The following is a 21241-nucleotide window of genomic DNA, read 5'->3' on the forward strand; positions in this document are numbered from 1 at the left end:
CTGGGTCTAGGCAAAACTTTGTTAGTAATTATTCAAAAAAGTGTGTGTGTGTGTGTGTGTGTGTGTAAAGATTACACTTTCTGCACTAAGAAAATGTAGGCTTAAGATTGAATAATTTTTTTTGCCTCTGTAGTTCTACAGTCTTCTCTTTGGTCTCTTTTTGGCATCACCATACCATAAACTAGATCTGCATCAAATTATCTCCTTTTAGTCTCTAAGATTTCTTCTATTTCTAAATACATAGTGTGTATGAAATATACTGCATTTTTGGAGATAGTTCTTAATACTTCTTTATTTTAAAACTACTACTTATGTTATATTTTATAAATTTTACTGGCGCATATACCCAAACTATCATTTCTAATATTACTGTAAAAACTTATGTGTTTCCTCAAAGATTACCAGAACATGACAATATATCCCAGCTCTCAGAAAGGAGTATCTTGCTGGCTTCAGTTCAGAGGAGACTTGATAAAACACCAGGAATATCTGAACAACCAGGCATGTGTGTGCAGTATTCCTTGTCAATTAGAGCCTGCACTCCTCTTTTATTGACTAAAATGAATCTACAACCATGAATATTTTGCAGACCATAGTCTTATTGTCCACCATTTTGTGGATAGTAGACTCATAAATTCAGCTATGTCTATGAAAATTTGTTCAAGATATGAGTCATGTGCTTTATCCCTATGCAGTTTCATACATTGGAGATGGTATTACCCAAATCACTTGAATTACATCAGTGCTTGAAATATATCGTGGCGACCACAAACCTTCCATTTCAGTATATCTGGGAGATGATACACAGCTTTCATTAAATTATCTAAGCTATTTTTTGCCTGGAAAATTTATTATTTTACCTCCATTTTTTTACAGATCCTTTTGCTGGATACAAAATGCTGGAAAGTGAAAGTCGCTCAGTCGTGTCTGATTTTTGCGACCCCATGAACTATACAGTCCATCGAATTCTCCAGGCCAGAATATAGCCGTTCCCTTCCTCAGGGGATCTTCCCGACCCAGGGATCGAACCCAGGTCTCCCACATTGCAGGTAGATTCTTTACCAGCTGAGCCACAGGGGAAGCCCAAACCTTCTATTTGAGTAAATTTGGGAGATGATACATAGCTTTCAATAAATTATCTCAGCTTTTTTATTTGCCTGGAAAAGTTTTTGTTTGCCTAGAATGCTAGGTTGACAGATTATTCCTTCCTTCTTTTTTTCCTTCCTTCCATGATTTCATTGCCTTCTAACAAGACTGCTATAATTCTAATCTTCGTTTCTCTGCATGTGTTGTAACTATTCCCTTCAATTCCTTTCAAGATTTTAATTTGAGATTTCAGCAGTTTTTCTCTTCTGTGACTACATATCCTATCAGCAGTATATTAAAGTTCCATTTGGTCCACATTCTTGGTGATAATTGGTCTTGACTATTTCATTTTAGTAATTGTTGTGATTATATAGTGGTACTTCATATTGATTTTAATTTGCATTTCCATGATGACTAATGATAAATGCTTTTTCATATGCTTATTTCCTACTGGAATGTCATTTTGGTAAAATACCTGTTTACAGTGTTACCATTTTCTTTTTAGGTGTACTATAGTTTTCTTATTGATTTGTAGATAGTATCTGTGAGTTCTTTTTACATAGTATTTGTAAGTTATTTCTAAATTATGCATAACATATACATCTTCCAATTTTTTGGTTTGTCTTTTTCCTAAAAATATCTTTTGATAAACTTAATTTGAGTATGATAAAATTTACCACTTTTCCTCTGTGGGTAATACATTTTGGCTTAAGAAATATTCTACAAGTTAACTGTATTTCTTGCTTTCTAATCATTATATCTGATTGATTAATTGATCGATTGATCTCTGTATTGCACTAGTTAGGAAATATGCCTAACATTGAATAGAAGCAGTGATAGTAGACTTTTAATACATTCTTGATCTTAAGGAAAAATCTATCAATATTTTACCATTAAATGAGGTCTTCCCTGTAGCACAAACAGTAAAGAATATACCTGTAATACAGGATTCAATCCCTGGATTGGGAAGATCCTCTGGAGAAGGGGATGGCAATCCTCTCTGGTATTCTTGCCTGGAGAATCCCATAGACAGAGGAGCCTGGTGGGCTACAGTCTGTGGGATCACAAAGAAACAGACTCCACTGAGCAACTAACAGTACTACTACCATTAAATGTGGTCTTTGCTGTAGCTTTCTTTTTCAACTATTATTATTAGATTAACAAAGGAATTCCCAGGTGGCTCATTGATAAAGAATCCACCTGCCAAGGAGGAGACCCAGGATCAATCCCTGGGTCAGGAAGATCCCCTGGAGAAGGAAATGGCAACCCACTCTAGTATTCTTGCCTGGAAAATACCATGGACAGAGGAGCCTGGAGGGCTATAGTCCATGGGGTCACCAAGAGTTAGATACAATTTAGCAACTAAACAGCAGCAGCACATTAAGAAAAATTATCTCATTTCTTATCTAAGAAATTTTATTTTAAAGGAGTGTCAAATTTACTACATACATTTTTTTCCATTTGTTGATATTATATTTTCCCCCATTTTCTGTTGAAATTAAGAATCACATGGTATATACCTAAGGCTGATTCATGTTGAGGTTTGACAGAAAACAACAAAATTCTGTAGAGCAGTTATCCTTCAATAAAAAAATAAATTAAAAAAAAAGAATCATTAATTTTCAACTTAAATTTCTGAAATAAAACCTATTTGGTCTTGATGTAGTGATCTTTTTATATATTGCTGGATTTATTTTTCTAAGATTCCTTTAGGTTTTTCCATCTATACTCATAAGAGATATCGGTCTTCAGAATTTCTTTCTTGTAATGCCTTTATCTTGTAATGTCTTCAGTATTAGGTTATAATAGTCTCAAAAAATTCATTGGGAGCATTTCCCACTTCTGTTCTCTAGAAGTGGTGTTATTTGTTTCTAATGTTTGAGACAATTCACCTGTGAAGCTATCTAGGTTTATTTTGAGAAGATTTATCAATAACAGCTTACATTTATTTTTAGAAGAATACAGAACTATACTAGCTTCTTTTTTTTTTTGCACATTTTTTAGAAGTTTTATTTTTCATAAATTTTGCTCATTTCATTGCATATGTGAAATGTATTGCTAGTGTTATTCAAAATTGACTTATTGCCTTATCAGGAGAGGAGGAAGTTAAATTTTATTTTAAAATAATAGATATACAGAAAGTTGCAAAAACTGTACATGGAAGTACTGTAGACCCTTCACCCAGTTTCCTCCAGTGATAACATCTTGTGTAACTATAAAACCCAGAAAATTTGCCTTGGTGTAATTCATGCAACTTATTCAGATTGTACCAGTTTTACATGCACTCGAGTGTGTTTGTGTGTGTGTGTGTGTGTGTTTCTATGCAATTTGCTCCCACATGAAGATCCGTCTAACCAGCAGCAAAATCAGTACACAAAACTGTTTAATTACCCAAGGCTTCTTCATGCTCCCTCTTCTTTGCCACACCTGTGTCTCTCCCCATCATTCTAGCCCATGTAAACCATTCATCTGTTCTCCATCTTTATAATTTTTATGTCAAAATGTCATATAAATGGAATTATAGAATGCATAAACTCTTGGCTTTTTTTGACTCAGATATCCATCTATATACAGGTGTCTTTGAGTGTATAAATTTTCATTTCTCTTAGATAAATGCCCAAGAGTGTGATTGATGATCCATTATAATGAATACATGTTTAATCTGAAATTCTTAAAATATTTTTCAGAGTGCTGAACCATTTTATATTATGACCAGAAATTATGAGCAATTTAATTTCTATGCATCCTCATCAGTATGATGGGCTTCCCAGGTAGCTCAAATGGTAAACAGTCTGCCCGCAATGTGGGGGACCTGGGTTCGATCTCTGGGTAGGGAAGACTCCCTGGAGAAGGACAAGGCAACCCACTCCAGTATTTTTGCCTGGAGAATTCCATGGACAGAGGAGCCTGGCGGGCTACAGTCCAAGGAGTTGCAAAGAGTCGGACACAACTGAGCAAGTTAACACTTCACCAGTATGATAAAAGTGTCATCACTGTCTTAATTTTTTTGTTATTTTAGCCATTCTGATAGGTATGTAATGACATCTTATTGTTTTAGTTTGCATTTCTGTAATGACCAATAATGTAGAACATCTCATCATTTGCTTCTTTGCCATCTTTCTGTCTCCTTTGCTGAACCGTTCCTTCATGTCTTTTGCACACTTTCTAATTGAATTGTTCAGTTTTTTACTCTTAAAATATGAAATTTCTCCACATATCTAGAAGCAGGTCCTTTGTCAGAAATAGGATTTCCAAATATTTTCTCCAAGTCTGTAGCTTCTACTTCATACTCTTAAAAGAATCTTTTTCAGTGCAAAAGTTTTGCTTTAGATGACTTCCAATTTATTAATTTTCCTTTCATGGATTGTGCTGTAATTAACAAATTAAAAACTGCCCAGCCCTAGGTCTCAAAAATTTTCTCCTATGTTTTCCTCTAAAGTGTTATGTCTAACAAGTGTATGATCCATTGTGAGTTCATGTTTTTATAAGATATGTTGTAGAACTTAAGGTATTTTTTTTTTTGAAATGGATTTTAAATTGAACTAACATCTTTTGTTGAAAAGACTATCCTTTCTCTATTCAATTTTTCTTGTACCTCTGTCAAAAATCAAACTAATTTGTGTGGGATGCCTCTATTTTTTTATGTTGTCCCATTGATATATGTGTTCATACTAATGCCAATACTATGCTTTTTTGACTATTTTAACTTGAGAGTACATCTTAACCTCCAGTAGAAAACTTGATCCCACTATATTCTTCCTTTTCAATACTGTCTTAGATGTTCTAGGTCATTTACCTTTCCATATAAATTCTAAAATGCATACTGACTTTTTAATCTTTGAAGGATTTATGATTATGTCCACATTTTTATTTCTAGTACTGGTAATTTATTCATTCATTTTAGTTATTGTCAGTCTTGCAAAGGTTTATCAATTTTATCATTCTTTTATATAACTAACTTTTGGTTTGGTTGTTTTTTAATATTCTGTTTTTTGAATTGTTGGATTTTCACCTCTAATATGTATTTCTTTCCTTCTAATTTATCTGATTTTGTTGCTGGACACTGTTAGCCTAAGTTTACAAATAAAGAGAAAACTCAAATCTGTAACCCTAAAAGGGTACATGCTCCATTTCCCATGCTACTTGTTAGTACTATACAGCTGTCTCATTTTATTCCCACTTTTATAATAGTGCAACTGTTTAATTATATTATGACCATTAATGCAATATCAATGTAAAACTTTCTTACCGCTGAAAAGTAAATCTCAGCTTTTCCTTAAAAGTTTCTATTTTTTGGTGGGAGCTGTTACTAGGACTATTTTCATAACTAGATTGTCTTCATTTTCTGGCAAAGATCATGCACTTTACTTTCAATTTTCCTTAATTTATTTATTTTTCTATTGAAGGATAAATGATCTACAGAACTCTGCTGTTCTCTGTCAAACCCCAACATGAATCAGCCATAGGCATACATATAGCCCCTCGCTTTTGAACCGCTCTCCCATCTTCCCATCCCACCCCTCTAGGTTGATACAGAGCCCCTGTTTGAGTTTCCTGAGCCATATGGCAAATTCCCATTGGCTATCTATTTTACATATGGTAATGTAAATTTCCATGTTACTCTTTCCATACATCTCACCCTCTCCTCCCCTATCCCCATGTCCATAAGTCTATTCTCTATGTCTGTTTCTCCACTGCTGTCCTGTAAAGAAATTCTTCAGTACTATTTCTCTAGATTCTGTATATATGCATTAGAACATGATACTGATCTTTCTCTTTTGGACATACTTCACTGTCTATAATAGGTTCTAGGTTCATCCACCTCAGGACTGACTCAAATGTGTTCCTCTCTATGGCTGAGTAATATTCCACTGTGTATATGAACCACAACTTCTTTATCCATTCATCTGTCGATGGACATCTAGGTTACTTCCATGTTCTAGCTATTGTAAATCGTGTTGCAGTGAACAATGGGATACATGTGTCTTTTTCAGTTTTGCTTTCCTCAGGGTATATGCCTAGGAGCGGGACTGCTGGGTCATATGGTGGTTTTATTCCTAGTTTTTTAAGGAATATCCATAAAATCTTCCAGAGTGGCTGTATCAATTTACATTCCTACCAAGAGTGCAGGAGGGTTCTCTTTTCTCCCTGCCCTCTCCAGCATTTATTGTTTGTAGACTTTTTGATGAGGGCCATTCTGACTGGTGTGACGGGATATCTCATTGTAGTTTTGATTTGCATTTCTCTAATAATGAGCGATGTTGAGCATCTTTTCATGTGTTTATTAGCCTTCTGTATGTCTTCTTTGGAGAAATGTCTGTTTAGGTCTTTTTCCCACTTTTTGATTGGATTGTTTGTTTTTCTGGTATTGAGTTGTATGAGCTGCCTGTATATTTTGGAAATTAATCCTTTGTCAGTTGTTTCATTTGCTATTATTTTCTCCCATTCTGAGGGTTGTCTTTTCACCTTGCTTATAGTTTCCTTTGCTGTGCAAAAGCTCTTAAGTTTAATCAGGGCCCACTTGTTTACTTTTGTTTTTATTTCCATTACTCTAGAAGGTGGGTCACAGAGGATTTTGCTTTGATTTATGTCATCGAGTGTTCTACCTATGTTTTCCTCTAAGAGTTTTATAGTTTCTGGTCTTACATTTAGGTCTTTAATCCATTTTGAGTTTATCTTTTTGTATAGTGTTAGGGAGTGTTCTAATTTCATTCTTTTACATGTAGCTGTCCAGTTTTCCTAGCATCATTTATTGAAGAGGCTGTCTTTGCCCCATTGTATATTCTTGCCTCCTTTGTAAAAAATAAGATAACCATAGGTGCATGGGTTTATTTCTGGGCTTTCTATCTTGTTCCACTGGTCTATATTTCTGTTTTTATGCCAGTACCATACTGCCTTGATGACTGTAGCTTTGTAGTATAATCTGAAGTCAGGAAGGTTGATTCCTCCAGCTGCATTCCTTTTTCTCATGACTGCTTTGGCTATTTGGGTCTTTTGTGTTTCCACATGAATTGTGAAATTGTTTGTTCTAGTTCTGTGAAAAATGCCATTGGTAATATGATAGGGATCACATTGAATCTGTAGATCCCATTTGGTAGTATACTCAATCTCACAATATTGATTCTTCCTACCCAGAAACATGGAATATCTCCTGTTTATGTCATCTTTGATTTCTTACATTAGTGTCTTATAATTTTCTGTGTACAGTTCTTTTGTCTCCTTAGGTAAGTTTATTCCTAGATATTTAAATTTTTGTTGCAATGGTGAGTGGGATTGATTCCTTAATTTCTCTTTCTGATTTTTCATTGTTAGTATATAGAAATGCCAGTGATTTCTGTGTATTGATTTTGTATCCTGCAACTTTGCTAAATTCACTGATTAGCTCTAGTAATTTTCTGATAATATCTTTAGGGTTCTCTACGTACAGTATCACAACATCTGCAAACAGTGAGAGCTTTTCTTCTTCTTTTCTGATCTGCATTCCTTTTATTCCTTGTTCTTCTCTGATTGCTGTAGCTAGGACTTCCAGAAATATGTTGACTAATAGTGGCAAAAGTGGACACTCTTGTCTGGTTTCCTTTGTGTGAGTTCTCACTATTTGATTCTCCCTAGAGTTAGTTCTCTGGAAATCTAAGGTCTTGGAGCCAGTGCTCTCACTCCAAAGGCTCAGGGCTTGATCTCTGGCCAGGAATGAAGATTCCACAAGTCGATTGTTATGGCACTGAGATTAAAACAAATATCCAAAAACGAGAAACCAAACGTGAACCCCAGACAAATGGCAGTTACAAAATCAGGCAAATAACAATTAAAATAATGGAATATACACATATACATATACACCCATCAGCAAAGTCAAAACATTCCAACAAAAATAGAGTAGATTGACCTGGTGAACAAAGGAAATCAAAAATTATATTTACATTAAGAACAACACTATCTAAAGGACAAGCTGGAAAACAAAACTAAAGCATGATGCCAAGTGGGGAATAAAGCAATGAAAACAAAACTAACAAATGTTGAGAGGAAAGAAAAGAAAGAAAGAATAGTTGTGCACATTTAAATAGAGGTAGATGAAGATTTATATACATTAAAGATTAACTGCAATGGAAAAGAATAGTAGGAAAAGAAAACAAAGGAATAAATGTAGAGAAAATATAATAAGTTTAAAAAATTTAAAAAGCAAATTAAAAAAAGAAAAAAGGAAGAAGAAAGAAAAAAAAAAAAAGGAAAACTCCACAGAACTGCAAAAGCCCAACATAGAGGCAGAGGTTTATAACAACAATAAAATGTGTGACCGAATATACACAGATATATATACACCCATAAGCAAAATCAAAACAGTTCAACAAAAATAAAGTACAATAGACTGACCAATCAAACAAAGGAAACCAAAAATTATATCTACCAGTTAAGAACAAGCCTAACTAGAGCACAAACTGGAAAACAAAACTAAAGTAAGGTGTCAACTGGGGAATAAAGCAATGAAAACAAAACTAACAAATATGTTGAGAGGAAAGGAAAGAAAGAAAGATAGAATAGATATGCAAAGTTAAATAGAGGTAGATAAGGAAGATTTATATACATTAAAGATTAACTGCAAGGGGAAAAGAACAGCAGGAAAAGAAAACAAAGGAATAAATGTAGAAAAATAATAATAGTTTTAAAAAATTAAAAATAAAAAAAGAGAGGAAATAAAAAAAGGAAAACTCCACAGAACTGCGGAAGCCCAACATAGAGGCAGAGTTTATAACAACAATAAAAAATGTGACTGAGAAAAGAAAAAATGCTCAACAGTTTAATTAGATTTCATAGTGCCAATAAAGTCGACAACTACAGTGGGCGGGGGTGGGTGGGAAGAAAAAAAGAAATAGAAAAAATACAAAAGAATCTACAGAAAAAGTCAAACATAAGAATAACAATTTTTTTTTTTTTAGTCAAAGCTGTCAGAGCCCTTTCCCTCGCTGGGAGTCACAATCCACCTCACTTCCCTAGGACGCCCTCCAACATTGTGCTGATCTCTGGACCTGCTGTGGATGCAGCTCAGGTTCTAATCTGTTACTACTCCTGTATGTTCTTACCTCCAATGTCCACAGCTATCAGAACTAGTACATTTTCTTTTGTGGGAGCTCTCAATGGCCTTTTATATATTCCATAGACACAGAGTCTGTCTAGTTGACCATGTGGATTTAATCTGCAGCTTGTACGGCTGGTGGGAAGACTTTGGGTCTTCTTCCTTAGCCACACTGCCCCTGGGTTTCAACTGTGGTTTTATTTCCACCTCTACATGTGGGTCATCCACTGGGGTTTGCTCCTGAGGCTGCCCTGGAGGACTTGGGTTCGCCCCTGTGAGGGCCAGGTGTGGAGATGGTGCAGCTGCTTGGGTCGCAGGGGTTCTGGCAGCACCAGGTACTCAGGGAGGCTGGCAGCTAGGGCAGCAGGAAATATAGTGCTTTAGAAGGGTATGGCAACCAGTATTGGCCAATATGCTCCAATATCTTTGCCTGGAGAACCCCCTTGACAGAGAAGCCTGGGAGGCCACAGTCTACAGGGTTGCAAAGTGTCGGACACAACTGAAGTGACCCTGTGTGCATAGACACATGACTTTTTTTGCCTGTAGTATCTCCGCCCTAGTGAGAGTTGAGCATGAAGGTGGCGCAGCTGCTTGGCTTGCGGGACCCTGGTTGCGCCAAGTGTGCAGGGACATGGACTGCCTCCGCCACAGAGTTATGGCCCTATCAGAGTCTTTTTTTTAGCCTCTGTAGCTAGCCATCAGAAGACCTCTTTGGCCTGGCTTTTTCTGTAGCTCCACCCATTCAGGCACTTAGAGGGCTCCCTTGCCTAGGGTCCTTCTCTGTTGTTCTCATATCAGACATATATAGGGGCCCCCTGGCTGGGGTCCTACAGCAGCCCTCGCCCTGAGATTGCTCCACAATCCCTAAACTGCAACTCCCAGTCACTGCACCTTCCAGGGTACCTGTGTCTCTGTCTGGGGTATGTATGGCCGCAGCAAGGGCTGTCTGATTCTCATTGCATTTAGGCTGCCACAGATCAGCTGTTTCACTCTCAGCCTTAAATGTTTCTCTCTGACTCAGACAATTGCTCTGATGTGGGGATCGAACTCCTGCTTCAGTTCCACCACCCGCTGAGGGCAGGTCCAGTCCTAACTAACACCCCTGTTTTTCCCCTAGTTCCTTCATCCCATCGAGTTTTGCGTGGGTTCTATATATTCTTTTCTGCTGGTCAGGTACTTCTGTCCGCTCTCATCTGGTGTTCTGTATGCACCTGCGTCTGAAAGTCTATTCCTGATGCATCCGTGGAGAGAGATGTACTCCACGTCCACCTACTCCTCTGCCATCTTGTTCTCCAAATCCCAATTTTCTTTATAGAAGCTGAATTCCTGATCATCTTTGCTTTCGTCATGTAAAACCCTGTTGCTTTTTGAGCTTTAGCACATAATCTACTGCTCTGCTTTTCATTCAACTTAGTACTGTTAAGATGTTTATCACTCATTGCTGTGTGGAAGAAGAGAGCAGAGTAGATTCATGTAAACCTTCAAAACTTGTAGACCATGTACTGCAAAGGGTATTTTTGCAGTCACATATTTTTAGGGGAAAAAGAAATGAAAATAGAACTACCAAAACATATTCTGAGGTTACTCCATATAAAGGAGTCTGGGCTTCCAATCTTATATCAGACTTAGAGAAAATATTATTGGAAAAAATTGAGGGAGCAAGAACTGGATCCTCAACATTGCAAAATACATTTGGACTTCAAAAAAGGAAGACAAAAATTTGTTTCATTGTTTTGTTATATCTTTAACTTTGCTGGTCTGTATCTTGTTACTCGGTTCATTGCAAAAGGAAGAAGAAATAGGCTCCTTTAAAATTCATATGTTGAAATAGAGCTCATTTATCCAGTAGCAGTGAGGCAGAATGAGTGCAATGGGACTAACTCTCAGGAAATGCAATGATATTACATTTATCCCTTTTAGAAGATAATTCAGATCTACTTGATACAATTAGGACAGAAATGAAAGTAAGCAGAGGCTTAGAAATCTTATCAGTAAGATAAATGGTTTAAGCAGAGATCAATTAAGAGCTATGTAGAGTATTTAGTGCTCAGAACAAGTGTCTGGGAACAGGCTGGTAAATAGATAAAGCTATGAAAAGTGCCAGGAAAAAGCCAATAGGTTGTCAGACAAGAAACCAGTATTGAGAAAATCTGAATAGTTAACGCTAGTGATAGAATATCTAATTGAACTATAGAATCTGTATTTCTTTTCGCACTTTTTCTCAGCGCTTGTTTCTACTAATGTGGACTAAAGGGGAGGCAGACATACACCTGAGGAAAGGCTAACAGGACCTTGGGAGAAGGTGATGGGAATGAGGGCCCATATAAGTGTAGTTTGAAAAAACATTTGAACTACTACTTTAGAAATATAAAATATAGAATGAAAAGGTCTACAAAACAGGGCAGACTGTTGAGAATAGATGAAAAAATATTTACAATGTATTGCAAAACAATGGTATACCACTACAACTATTAGAGTGTCCAAAATCTAAAGCACTAAAAACACCAAATGCTGGCAGAGATATGGAGTAAGTCTCATTCATTGTTGATGGGAGTGCAAAATGGTACAGCCATTTTGGAAAATAGTTTGCAAGTTTTTACAAAACTAAACATATGGTAACCATACAATCCAGCAACTGTGCTCATTATTTACCCAAAAAAGAGATGAAAAATTCTTTTCATGTAAAAACCAGCCTATAGATGTTTACAGCAGCTCTATTCATAATTGACAAAACTCACTTTGGGGCACATACAGGGCTGACTTCAGGGAAGGAAGATATTAGCACCTACTAACTCATCATTGTGCCATAAATTGAAATCTGACAAACTGACTGTTAATGACAAAAATATGACTTTGGTGTTCTCAGCAAAGTCGCTTTTTGAGGAACAATCTAATTCTGTTCTAACATGAATGTAAATTCCTACTCTAATATTATTGTATAAAATCCTTATTGCCCACAGAATAATAACCAGCTCTGGCTACATGTGAAATTTTGCTTTGATTGTAATTTTAAATTTATTTTTCTAATTTTAACAGAAGTTCAATAACCAAAGGTACATTTATTTTTAAACAAAACTTGCAATATAATCCAGAACAGTTTGATATTTTTGAGAATTATTATTGCCATGTTGAAAGGAAATGCCCTTTTAATGCACTAGTAGAAAAGGTTATTTTCTACAATATATGCTAAACAAAGATAAAATGAATTCATCTTCCCAGAGCATTTTAAGGTTTCTTTCATATCAATAGTCAAAAGATTATTTTATTTAATATTATTCCTTAATTGTACTATTGTTTCCCATTTAAATATATATTTAGTGATGGAAAGCAATATTAAAATACAGGATCTTTAAAATATTTCTCCATATATCTACTTCAAATTCCTATGAAACATTATTTTTCATTTATCTTTCTAAGTACATTTATTCCATTTTTTTCTGAGAAAAATGTTGGATCTTTCAATGTTTTCACAACCACTTAGATTTATTTAGTGTCTCCTCTCTAAAGAATTTAAGTATCCTTACTCTTGTAGGTTTAACTCAAAAAAATTCGCAACTAATAACTGGATGCAATGAGATATATTCTATTTTCTTTTTCTTTTTATATATTATTTAGAGTTTTGAATTTTTCATCCAGCAAAGTTCTGCCTGGCCGCCTTGTTGATTATAAATCAGATCCCTTCAAATAGAGCATTGCTCTGATGAGACTTTGAGAGTACTGGTAGTTATATTACTTACTGAATTGCACTCTCGTGTCCTGACAGAACAAAACACTGGGAAGCACACCGTAATTTACCATAAAGAAATAACTCCAGCAATAAACCCTATTTAGTGCTGGGAAAGAAGAGAATAACAGGGCAAACCAAATAAACATCATCACAACACAGCACATTAAGTGACATTTTTACAGCAATGTATAAAAATGACTTTGTAGATTCCTGATAGGGACTTCCAGCAAAAGTTTCTTCTGTGAGCATAAAACCCATCTTGCTATCGTGAAAAGCTATGGCTGTTCTCAGCAAATTCGCTTTTTGAGGAACAATCTAATTCTGTTCTAACATGGATGTAAACATTTTAATTAAAACACATTTATAGAATAAGTAGGTCATAATCAATGTAATTAAGCTGATTAATGGATGATGAATTAAATCATTAATGAAATTTAATGGCAGAATAATTTTATTTAAGTTCTTATACTGATTTACATGATTGAATGCATGGATTTAATGGAATGAAACTTAAGCGTGATTTAATCATCTGTAACAAACATTAAGAAGGAAAAATAAGTATCTAATACAGATTTTATCAGTGAAAACAAAGGACAAAATAATTCTTGTAGAGTAACTCCACTTGAAGGTAAAAAATATATATATGCATATATATGCTGGAAAAAATTTAAATGCATCACTAAGCTAGAGAGACTGTGAGGAAACTGCAGTGGACTAAGTTAAAATGAAAATAGGAACTAGGAAGCAAAGTGATTGTATCAAATCCAGCTTTCATTCTGAAGACTTCTGCCAAATTTTGAGACTTTTAAGTTTCTCCTTCCCTTTAGACTGCATGGGTTAGAAAAAAGATAAAAGATTCTAATGTGTCATAAGGAGTCTAATATGACATGCTTGATGAATTTGTAACCTCAAAGGGCTATATTTTTTTAAATTCAAAAATCATTTTCTTTCAAGACAACTTTTTTATTCTTTTTTTTTAATTGAAGTATAGTTAATTTGCATTGTATTTGTTTCAGGTGTACAGCAAAGTGATTCAGGTATACATATTTTTTTTTCAGATTCTGAATGTAGTTCCCTGTGCTATATAATAGGTCCTTTTGGTTTATCTGTTTTATACATAGTAGTGTATACTTATTAATCCCAAACTCCTAATTTATACCTCTCCCAACCTTCCCTCTTTGTTAACTATGTTTGGTAACCCTTAGTTTATGAGTCTGTTTCTGTTTTGTAAATAGCTTTATTTGTATAACTTTTTTTAGATGTCACATATAACTAATATTATACGTTTTTCTTTCTCCCTCTGACTTCATTTAGTATGATAATCTCTAGATGCATGTTGATGAAAATAACAATATTTCATTCTTTTCTATACCTGTGTAATATTCCATTACATATATATGTGTGTGTGTGTGCACACGTGTGTGCACGTATACATTACGTCTTCTTTATCCATTCACGTGTTGATAGACAAGATTGCTCCCCTGCCTTGGTTGCTGTGAACAGTGCTGTGTACTGCTGTGAACACTGAGGTGCATGGATCTTTTCGAATTAGTTTTCATCTGTATCAGATACATGCCCAGGAATGTGGCTGCTGGATCATTATGGTAACTCTACTTTTGGCTTTTTAAGGAACCTCATACTGTTCTCCATAGTGGTTATACCGATTTACATTCCCACCAATAGTGTAGAAAGGTTCTTCAGCAAGTGGTGTTAGGAAAGGTCAATAGCCACATGTAAATCAAAGAAATTAGAACACTCCCTCACATCCTACACAAAAAATCAACTACAAATGGCTTAAAGACTTAAATATAAGACATTACACCATAAAACTCCTAGAAGAAAACATAGACAAAACATTCTGACATAAATCGTAAATCGTAGCAATACTTTTCTTAGATCAGTCTCACAAGGCAAAAGAAATAAAAGCAAAAGCAAAAATAAACAAATGGAACCTAATCAAACTTATTAGTTTTGCATAGCAAAGGAAACCATAAACAAAATGAAAAGACAATCTATGGTCTGGGAGAAAATAATTGCAAATGATGCAACTGACAAGGAACTAATTTCTAAACTATACAAATAGCTCACACAGCTCAGTATCAAAAACACAAACAACCCAATCTAAAAAAAAATGGGCAGAAGACATAAATAGACATTCACCCAAAGATATACAGATGGTCAACAGGCACATGAAAGATGCTCAACACTGCTAACTTTTAGAGAAATGCAGAGCAAAACTACAGTGAAGTATCACCTCACAACAATTAGAACAATCACCAAAAAGTCTATAAAGAACAAATGCTAAAGAGGATGTGAATAAAAGAGCTATACTTTTGAGTTTTTTAAAAATAAAATGAATGAAAGGCAAACCCTTTACATGGAAGAGACAGTAAAAAATACATATCCACTTTAAACTTGGAACTAGATAGAAAAAGAATTCTCCTGAGAATTTTTAATCATAAACTGGGTATCACATGGATTTTTGCTCGAATTTATGCTCCTCATGTATTCAAAAGTAATACATCAGGTAGAAAATTTAATTTATAAAGTATGCTTTGGTTTGTACTGCTCCTTGATGACTGACAGAAGAAAATATAATCATCTCAAGAGAAGTACACCATCAGCTCAGAAATATAAAAATTTCCTAGCTATAAAGTTCCAGGGGAAATGAGCAGTTTATGGTCAAAGTTTCAAAAGAAACAATGTATTACAGTAAGAATGAGAAAAAAAGATATATGACAGGAAATAAATAAAGAACATTAATATCATAATTATCAGACTTTTTCACACATCTAAAGAAAGCAAACAGAACAGGAGCCTATAGAAAACAACTAAATTGGGGAAAGAATAACTGAGTTTTTATACAGAAGACTTGAAATTTAATACTTAAAACACAGATAATATACAAATAACAACTTATATATAATTCAATTAATGAACTGGAAGACAGATGTAAAGAAATGATTTATAGGAGTAATGACTTTGAAAAAAATTCAAATTAAACATGGACTTCCAGCATTGTGTTGTTGTTCAGTCACTAAGTCATGTCCAACTCTCTGTGACCCCATGGACTGCAGCACGCCAGGCTTCCCTGTCTTCCACTACCTCACGGAGTTTGCTCAGATTCATGTCCATTGAGTCGGTGGTGCTATCTAACAATCTCATCCTCTGCCAACTTCTTCTCCTTTTGCTTTCAATCTTTCCCAGCATCAGGGTCTTTTAATGAGTGGGATCTTCACATCAGGTGGCCAAAGTATTGGCCCTTCAGCTTCAGCATCAGTCCTTCCAATGAATATTCAGGACAGGACTGATTTCCTTTAGGATGGACTGGTTGGATCTCCTTGCAGTCCAAGGGACTCTCAAGAGTCTTTTCTGGCACCACAATTTGAAAGCATCAATTCTTCAGCACTCAGCCCTTCCTTATGACCAAATTCTCTTATCTGTACATGACTAAAGGAAAAACCACAGCTCTGACTCTATGGACCTTTGTCAGCAAAGTAATGTCTCTGCTTTTTAATAGGCTGACTAGGTTTATCATAGCTTTCCTTCCAAGGAGCGTCATTTAATTTCATAGTTGCAGTCACCATCCGTAGTGATTTTGGACCTCCTCACCCAAAATAAAATCTGCCACTGCTTCCACTTTTCCCCTTCTATTTATCATGAAGTGATGGGACCAGCTGCCAAGATCTTAGTTTTTTTAATGTTGAGTTTTAAGCCAGTCTTTTCTGGAATGTTTGCCTGTTTTTGTCTCTCCACTAGAATATAACCTCCAGGATGGCAAAAGAACTCCATCTCTTTGGCTCATTAATGTACTGCTACCACAGAGCACAGTCCATACATAGCACATACAGATACTCAAAAACATTCATTTGATGAATTAATAAATTAAAAAATGTAAAGACCTCCAGCAAGCTTTTGGCTTTCTGACTGAGCAGATAAGCCATGATCGTCATAACAGAAGGACAATATGTTGTGGTAAAAAATCAAAAAGACAAGGAGTTATGCAGGGATCTAATTAAGTTTGAGGGGTCTATCTAACATCTAGCTATGGAAGAAGGATCTAGAATTTAGATAGTCCTAAAAAGCAAATTCAATATGGGAATCATCACCTATTTGACAGGGTTAAAACTGTGGGAATAGACGAGAAAGCAAGATATAATAATATAGAAACAAAAAACAAGGAGACACAAAATGAAATAAATTTCTGAGGAAATGAAAGGTGATCAGAGAACTAGAAGTAGAACCACAGCCAAGGAATTATATTGTTTCAAAAAGAAGCAACTGATGTAGCTAGATAAGAGCAGGAGAGATCTGAAAAATGGCCATTGGACTTTACAATTTAGCAGTCCTTATGACTTCGGAGAGTGAGTAGTTTTAATGGCACTGTGGGAGTAGAAGCCTGATTTTAGAGAGTTGTGCAATAAAGGGAAGGTCAGCAAATAAAAAGGGTAAATAAAACCACTCTTTCAAGATGACTGATTGTGTAGTGAATAAGAAAATCAAGCCAGGAAGGAACTCAAGGACAAGAAGGCATGTTCTTTGTATTTAGATGCAATAGATTTGTACATGTTTATCAGCTAAGGGAAAGAGCCACTGGTGAAGAAAACATTGAAAATATAAAGGAAATAGGGGATATTCAAATGATTCCTTATCTGAGACCTTGAAAAAAACTGAATGAATATGCATGGATAAATGCAAACACACAGGGAGCATTAGGTATCATCAGGGAGGCACAGGCATCTCCTTTTGAGGGACTTTCAATGACACACAGAGACTTTTTTTAAATGATAAAGGTTTAAGGAATTTATGTCAGAAAGAGAGGATTTATCATAGTCAAGTGAACATATTCCTCAAAAGCATGGAGACTCCCTTGAACTTGGAGACCACTTACAAACAATGGCAAAATGACAAAAACAATGCTTATCTATGGAAAGTCTCTCGCACTGTTCAGTTCTCTAGGTAGAAGGTAGTATAAAGAGACAAAAAGATGAATCTTGGGCTGACAAAGTCAGGAAGGAAAACGTAGAAGAGTGATGTGAGAAAGGAGAAGTAAAGGATGCTATTTTTATAAAGACAGAAGGAGAACTAGTCATGCAATGTGATGGGATTTACCCAAAATGAATACAGAATGGGAAAAACTATGAAAGAAGCAGATTTTAGAGGAAGATAAAGGCCAGTTTGGCATTTGCTGAATAGAGACGCCTACTATACATCCATGTATAGTACACATTTGGGGTACATAAGTCTGGCTTCAAGGAAGAAGTAGGGACTGGAGTCCAAATCTGGATTCATCAGCATTAAATATTATTAAAATATATCAGAATGTTGTGATCATTTAGGGAGCAAACAATACAGCCAAAGGCTGAACCTGGGGTGCTGGAGCACCAAGAGTTTGATGAGAAAGGTTCAAAGAAGGAGACTTAGCAGGTGTGTGGTAGATGGAATTCTATGAGGGCCCCCAAATCCCTGCTCCCTGATGTATACCACTTGCATAATCCACTCCCTTTGGTTGTGGGTGAGACTTCTGAATGTGATGAAATCTTACTCCCATGATTAGATTACATCATAAGTCAAAGGCAAAGGAATTTTACAGGTATAAGCAAGGCCCTTAATTAGGAAACTGAAAGGTAATCAAAAGGGAAATCACTCCCTGTGGCCTAACCTAATGAGTCAACCACTTTAATTGGGAGTCCAGGCCAACTTTGATGGAAACTCTTCAAGGAGAGACTCAAAGTGTGAGAATCTCTGGTTAGCTGAGAAGAAATCCAGTTATGTTCAGAGAGGATGTGTGAGAGAGCTATGTGGCAAGGACCTCAACAAACTCTAGGAGAAATAGTGACCCCAAGGTGACAGTCAGTAAACAAGGACCTGTTCACATGCCACAAGGAATGAGCTCTGACAACATAAATAAACATGGAAGTGGATTCTTCCCCAGTCAAACCTCCAGATGAGAATGCAGCCTAGCCAACACTGGTTTCAGCCTTAAGAGACCCTGAGTTAGACTTCTAATCAAAAGCAACTGTAAGATAACAAATGGGTGTTATTTTAAGGCACTAAAAGTGTGATAATTTGTTATGTAGCAATAGAACAAAACTGAAGGGAGTAATCAGTGACTACTGGAAAATTATACGCAAGCTGTTGTGGAGGCCAGATGATTAAAGAGGAATGAATAACTGACTATATCAAATGCTACTCACAAATGCAATGCAATGAGACCTGAATATTGATTAGTAGGTTTATTAAAGAGGAATTTCTAGAATTATTATATAATATCAGGAAAAGTTTGTGATTGAAGCATAGAAGTGAAACTCATGGGAGACAAAAGTGTGAAGGATTAATAAATGAAAGTTTTCAAATGAATAAAACTAAAGTTAATAAATGAATAAAATGAAATTTTATAATCTTGACTCAGTAGCGTGGTGTATGTTTTTTGACTAAGTAGCATGGTACATGTTTCTAGAGCATGGACATATCTGACCAAATGTAAATTTGGTGCTTTGGGTTTTTTTTTGTCTTCAAAGAATGATGTCATCTTTGATTATTATCTAAAATAAATAATTAAAAGGACCCTCTTGCTCTTACAGCATGTCAAAAATTACATTAAAAACAAAGGAGCATCTGACCAATAAAATATCCACAAATAAAATTTTCCATATAGTTAATATTTTGTGTGCTTTACAAACTCTCTCCAAAACATACAGACACACGCACACACACACACACACACACACACTTTTAAATTCTTTCTTTATCAAGTCTAATTACTATGTACAGGAGTTATGCAGTCTAGAGATTTAAAATACAGAAAATATCTTGCTGAGGAAGAAAAAAGAAACCTATCTGTTCAAATTAAGGAGTAATGCATTATCTTTACATGCTATATTCAATTAACAGGACATTTAGCATATAGCAAGTTTCATACATACACACACATACACACAAATGCAAGCATAAAGTAAAACAGATTCACTACAAAGACAAACAACAAATTGCACCCATGTAGTTAAAGAAATGTCATTGTGGAGTCACTAATTGGGCTGATGCTAATGTGTATTTTTCTGAAGCAAAAATACTTTACTGTCAAGCTTGGAAAAAAACATAGAGTAAAGCTAGTAACTCACCACTCCTTTGCTGATTTCTTTTGAAGACTGATAAAAGTTTGGCAATACTGATTTTATCCTCTAATAATCATCTTGTAAGCAGTATTTCAGAATGTTATTACAACCCCAGGAAAAGAGAGCGAGAACAAGTTTAATACTCTGTGTACCCATTCGTGTGGCACTGTGGTAACAATTTCTGATAATGTGCCTACATTTATAGAGCAGTCATTTGAGTTTTCAGCATGGCTGGAGTAGTTTTTTAGTTTACAAGAAGGCAGTACCAATGCATTTCAGAAAGGATATGCGTTAATGTGAATCTACCCTGGAAGAGCAAACACGGCACATCCACAGGAGGCTGGTGTTTAATCTAAAAAGAGAAGCAAATGGTATCTCAACTCTGAGAACTGTTTCTCACATAAAATTGTGTTCCCTAGAAACAATGAAAGTCATTTTTGGGAATCTATTCCTGTGAATCAGTAAAGAACATACTTATCTTCTCATCATAAAAGATGTAAACAACACTCTTCTGTGAGTTTGCAGGCTATTGAGAGAAGACATCATTGGAGAGGAATTTATGTTGAAGTGAATCTCCCCATTTTCTTATTCAGCAACCCACCAATGTATGAGGGAGTCTGCGCTAGTGGCACAATAAGTACATTTAAATAGAGGTTATATAAAATAAACTCTTTCCTTTCATTTACTTTTTGGATGATTGTCATCTCTCCTTGGAAGAAAATAATATTTGTCTTGCCGTTGGCTTGTAGAGAGAAAGTACTGACATGTGTTAAGTTAGTGTCGTGGTGAATAGGAAAAAAAATACCTTTTTTTTCCCTCTTAAATCCTAAGACTAGTACCATAAATTTCACAGTACATAAGATGATATAAGAATAGTATTTGGACTTTTATGCAGTAGATTACAAAACTGAAATTTAAAATATTTAGAGATTAAAAATTCCCTGTCACTGAAAAAACATTTACAGGCAGCTGTATGAGTCAGGGTTCTCTAAGGAACAGGGTGAATCAAGGCTTCCTTGATTGTGGGGCTGGCAAATCTGAAATCTGTAAAGCACATTTCTCTCTGGTTACAGCGGATCCTGCAGCCCACGACACTGGGGATATCTTCTCCCTTGAGGGAACCTCAGTTTTGCTCTTACAGCCTTTCAACTGATTAGAAGAGACTCAGCCAGAAATCCAAGGATCATCTTCTTTACTAAAAGTCTACTGATGGTATATGCTAATCACACCTTAAAACATCTT

General features: G+C 35.5%; 1 protein-coding gene across 7 annotated transcripts in view; it reads right to left on the reverse strand.

Annotated features, from left to right (window-relative positions):
* The window catches only part of MSR1 (macrophage scavenger receptor 1), a 681840-nt gene that overhangs the window by 412007 nt on the left and 248592 nt on the right, over window positions 1-21241 (reverse strand). For 2 of the 7 annotated variants that reach the window (XM_081521505.1, XM_081521506.1), the window contains exon 3: window positions 2023-2140. The exons of the other annotated variants lie outside the window; for them this stretch is intronic. The gene's annotated coding sequence lies outside the window, so the exon portion shown is untranslated. The remainder of the gene's footprint in view (window positions 1-2022; window positions 2141-21241) is intronic. 7 annotated transcript variants of the gene reach the window in all.

The sequence above is a fragment of the Giraffa tippelskirchi genome, chromosome 8, assembly GCF_054371585.1.
Source record: "Giraffa tippelskirchi isolate mGirTip1 chromosome 8, T2T-mGirTip1v1.2.pri, whole genome shotgun sequence".
Classification (NCBI taxonomy): domain Eukaryota; kingdom Metazoa; phylum Chordata; class Mammalia; order Artiodactyla; family Giraffidae; genus Giraffa; species Giraffa tippelskirchi.